Source organism: Sinocyclocheilus rhinocerous, unplaced genomic scaffold, assembly GCF_001515625.1.
Source record: "Sinocyclocheilus rhinocerous isolate Xijiao unplaced genomic scaffold, SAMN03320098_v1.1 scaffold160, whole genome shotgun sequence".
Lineage (NCBI taxonomy): Eukaryota > Metazoa > Chordata > Actinopteri > Cypriniformes > Cyprinidae > Sinocyclocheilus > Sinocyclocheilus rhinocerous.
Window position 1 is genome coordinate 115,203 of NW_015624563.1, and position 5,337 is coordinate 120,539.

Genomic DNA, 5,337 nt, shown 5'->3' on the forward strand with positions numbered 1-5,337 from the left:
TGAACTATCCCTTTAATTTTTCTGTTTTTCTTTCTTTTCTTTTCTGTGTTATTTCATCTTTACTGTGTAATTCTATGTATGTCTGCACTATCATGTATGTTTGCACTATGTGTGTACTTTCTTCTGCACTGGAAGCTCCTGTCGCCAAGTCAAATTCCTTGTGTGTGTTGGTTATAAAGCTCCTTCTGATTCTGATTCTGATAACGCAAAGGTGTTTGACGCTGCCCTGTCTTTTACCAAGTTTTATGTAAAAGTGTTATGTGAGTTTTATGTACATTACACTGATACTAGTGAGTTTTAAAGCAGTCTACACAATAATTAATTCCCTTACCTGACCAACAACAAAAAAGAAACTTGGCATCATTTAGAGCTGTTCGATTCCTAAGGTTTTGAAAGCGTCTCTGATTCCTGGTTCATGAATAGATTCCTCACTGTTTTTAAAGAGTCACAAAAAAATTTTTTTTATTAATGTGAAAACCTTTTTATATGTAGAAATATGGAGAAAAAGAATGGTACAAATACTACTGGAAATAAGGCTGTCGAAAAAGTGAATGGCTTGATATATTGTAATATCACTTTATCACTTCTGTCAAAGCTATAGATGTCTCATAGGAACTTAAGTAAAATGCAGATTTGCTCATATCATCAACAAATGTTTCATAACTTTAACTAGAACACACAGTACTGGATTCTTGCCTGAATAAAACGAGAAGCAAGAGAGATTTTGGTGCTCCAGATGGCGCAGTACCATAGTGGAAGTACTTTACAACACACTGTCTGATTTCAAGATGTTACACAAATTTAAAGAGAGAAAACAAAGATCTGATCGAAATATCCAGCTGATGAAGCTGTTATTGATGCTATGCATTAGTGAAAGTCTGAGGTAAGGGAAGGTATAACCTCTGAATCTGGTCAACATTATTGAAACCCTCTCCTAATTCCCTCCCTTTTTCTTCTCCAGCAGCCAGACAGAAAGATCACATCTGAGCTTCAGTTATATGCTGCCAGCTTGAAAGAAGGACAAGATGAGAGAATGAAGTCTAGATCAGTTCTAGTGCTTAACCAGGTGTAATTTGATTTATTGTTTGCAGGACAAAACATAGGCGGGAAGATGCTTCTTTTCTACTTTCTGAGCTTGATTGGTGAGGACTCATTGCAGTTAAGTTGTCTGTGTAGATCATTGTGCATGCATAAGTGTGTGTTCAATGCTCTTTTCTCTCAGTGACAGCTAAAGCAGAGCTTTTGTCAGGCTCCTGCAGCTTTCAGGACAGCATATGTGACTATATGTTCGACTTCGACCCAGCCTTTCTTAGCTGGACCCTCAACCCTTCCGGTGAGTTTCAGCAGCATATCAATGAATGCATTGCTTTGGGAATCATTTGATGCCAAGGTCACCATATGAATGGATGTTATCTCAATGTTTGTGTCTTTTTATGGGTCAGTGGCCAGATCTATTAATTTATTAGAAAAATATATAAAAATGCTATTTATACATACAGTGTCTTTAATACACATCTTCTGTGATGAACATGTTTTTAATTTCTGAATTAAATTTTACTTCAGTATATTTTTGGGTAGCATATTGTGCTGATATAATAACAAAGAAAAAAAACTCATTAGAAGAATGAAATTCTTGAAAACAAAATGGTACTGAGTAGTTTAGTTTTTTTTTTTAAATAATTTTTCATGTATATATATTTTTTATTTCTCAGGAAATAAATTCTATAGGTAGGCAGTGAAGCAGCTTATATTTAAAAAAATTTATAAACATTTGAAAAACGTTTGCCTCCAAAATCAAAGTCATGTGGTGTGACCAACAAAAAGCCATGTGTCAATCATGTAATTTTTCCAATAAATAGAATAAATTCATTTATATATGAATATAATTAACTGTTTGGCATGCGACAGACGCTCGGTCATACTCTCATGTGACATTTTTATTGTGGTGAAATGAGAAAGTCTGTTATCAGGCATGTTTTTCGATGTGAAACATGATGCACTATTGAAGGCATGTGTGACACAAATCACTCCAGATCTTTCCCATATTAATCTTTTTCCCTCTTACATAATATGCTTCTGCCTTGTTGAAAAAAAAGGGAGCCAAAAATGTGTTAAATTATAACATTATATATAGTTATATGAAACACAGGCTTTCATGTCGATTCCAAAACTCAATTATTGCACTGTAAACTGTGATCACTGATCACAGTACAATTTTTTATGTATATATATTTTTTATTTCTCAGGAAATAAATTCTATAGGTAGGCAGTGAAGCAGTTTATATTAAAAAATGTATAAACATTTGAAAAACGTTTGCCTCCAAAATCAAAGTCATGTGGTGTGACCAACAAAAAGTCATGTGGTGCAACCAATGTGCAGAAACATGCAGAATAATTTTGCCTTGTTGTGACAAGACAAGGTTAGTTCAGACTGTAAGATGTCATGTGGTACAACCGCAGTGTATTGTTATTTTATGTTATGTATAATTCATTATATTCAATATATTTACTTTTAAATATACTTTTATATATATACTGTATATATATATATATATATATATATATATATATATATATACTTTTACATTAAAAGTATTTTAAGTATTTGTAAAAAAAAAAAATTATGATCAAGATGAGTATCAAGTATGGATGAGTATGTATTCAAGGTGTAAGAAAAATATATTACGATTTGATGGTTGTGCCATATGATATTTTTAGCGTGATTAAAGGTAAAGATATGATAAAGACAAAGATATGATGTTGCTAAAAATAACATTATTTTGTGTATTTGGTGTAATGAAATGTGTTTATGCGGTTTAAGGTAAAAAAAAACACATTATTTTCCACATACTGTACATTATTGTTTCTCCTCTATGCCCCGCCTTTCTGAAACGCGTCGATTTTTACAAAGCTCATCGGTCTGAAAAGCGAGGTGTGCTCTGATTGGCCAGCTATCCAGTGCGTTGTGATTGGCCGAATACCTCAAGCGCGTGACGGAAATGTTACGCCCCTCACCATACTGTGATGCCCTGTCCAGCCGGAGCTACGAGACAAAAACATGAAAACCCATTATAAATGAAGCATTTGTTGCATCCAGTGGAGACATAATTACTGATTATAATGACTTATACTGTCTCTTTACACGTTGCATTGCATCGTGCCGTGTAAATATAAAAACATGTCTGCATTTGTGATCGGAGAAATTACAAACTACAAGCACTACTCTACACTGCCCAAAAAAACTCACGGTCATATGGCCTTTAAAGGGTTTTGGATTAAATAAAAAAAAACACTTAAAAACATCATGAATACATTGCATTTCTAAGCACTTGCCACATTTTAAGCAATATATTTATTTATTTATTTTAAGAGTTTTCATTGAATTTCCATCTTATTCGTCAGTTGTCATATATAGGCTTTTTACATTATGCTATAGGATGCGTTAAAGGAATCGTTCATTATTTCCCAAATCTCATGTCCTTCCAAACATGTATGCTGTTATTTTTATTTTATTTTATTCTATTTTATTTTATGGAATGGAGCTGAAAAGGAGAAATTTTGAAGAATCTTTGTGCATTTTCCATATGTTCATAGTGACTCATGTACTATACTGCAAATCCTCTAAAGTAAAAAATTCTCCTTTTGTGTTCAATGGAATAAAAATTGTTGGACAGGTTTGGAATGACTTGAGAGTGAGTAAGTGATGACAGAATTTTATTTTTGGAGTGAACTGTGTCCCTTTAAGGCCACTTTTATGCTTCCATTAAGCAATGTTTCACACGGGTTATTCTGAACAGAGGTTTGCACCATTTGTTTTTACCAATGTAATGAAGCCCCGCAGAATATGAAGTAGAGTATGAACAGTCCAAACATGGATTTCAGGGTTAAAAAACATGTGAACTGCATGCATCGAAAGCCCAGAAAAGTGAAGAAATTGTGTTTACTGAGACCCACATCTGGAAACCATGGCCTCAATATTTAGAGATAGTGAAATAGCACATTATTGGATTGGTTATTCACTCTGTTTATACGTGGCATGAATCTCAAGCACACTGGATTATTTGCTCTTGATTGAATCTAAAGACCACAGGAAATTAACAATAAATGTAAGGCTCGAATACAAATGAGGAGACAATAGGAGCCCATGCGTGACATGTGAAGCCTGGTGAATTATATGCATCTGCAGACACAAGAACAAATGCATTTTAGCACTCAATCATGAAATAGTGGTTTGATAAGTGGTCTGTCACTGCTAAAAACATTTATCTGCCTTCCCAGCTGTACACACAAACACTTGCCATGAATGTTGTTTTCGTTCTGCTTCACTCAGGACACTTCATCACAGTCAAAGAGCAAGTCCAGGAGGACCAGGGAAAGGGAAAGGCAGTTCTTTTGGGTCCAGATGTGGAGCAACGGAACTGGAGCTGTTTCAGGATGATCTATCAGGTCACAGGCAGCGCCTCCCTGCAGGTGCAGAAGCACACAGATGGAGAGAGTTTCGATGAGGTGCTCTGGATGACCCAAAGCCCATCTGATCGCCAGCTTATCGCCAGCATTGACCTTCAGAACTCCACCGAAACTTTCAAGGTAAGAACTATTAATAGAGTCTGGATATGCTGATGTAGGCAGCAGTGTGTCCATCTTTGAGATCAAGATCTCTGATAAATACTGTATAGGTTAGTGCTCTGATAACTTGGGCCAGTAAACAGCATGTTAGCAAACACCCAGAACAGCTCAGCAGCCTTTCACTTTGTTTGTTTCTTTGTAACACTAATAATGTCATGCCAAAATCAGGGCCAGCCACATGAAAATAACTATTAACCACAGAAAACGTGTTCTGATGGCTATTCCTAGGAACCAGCCTGTGTGCAGATTCCTGAGGCAAAAGAAAATCTGTTAAATGAACCCAGATTTCTGTTGTTCAGTTTTTGTTCGACAGAATTGTGCCCAAATGCTATTGGCCTTAAAAGGCTTGCAGAAATAGAGAGTTTCAAAACCAGTTATTTACATTTTCATGCAAAGTAATTACTCTTTTTCTGATCATGTGACGCCAAAGAGTGTGACTTTGAAGAAGATCACCTGTGTGGCTACACTAACGAGTGGAACAGATATATGAACTGGCGTGTGGGAAGATCAGATGATACTGCACTGAACGATGGAACAGGTTAGTCTGATCAGCATCTGCTTTGTGATATAATCCAATTTGATATTAGCATAAAATACCATACAACACAAAAAATATTATACAGAAAAATTATATTGTATAATCTTCTAAGACATGAAAAATGTTCTGTAATACTTTTGTTATAATCTTGTACAATACAAAAAAAAATTATA

The 5,337-nt window shown here is 35.1% G+C and overlaps 1 pseudogene; it reads left to right on the forward strand.

The window, feature by feature from the left end:
• Positions 1-496: 496 nt before the first annotated feature.
• LOC107743129 (MAM domain-containing protein 2-like) overlaps positions 497-5,337 on the forward strand; it is a 12,301-nt pseudogene continuing 7,460 nt past the window's right edge.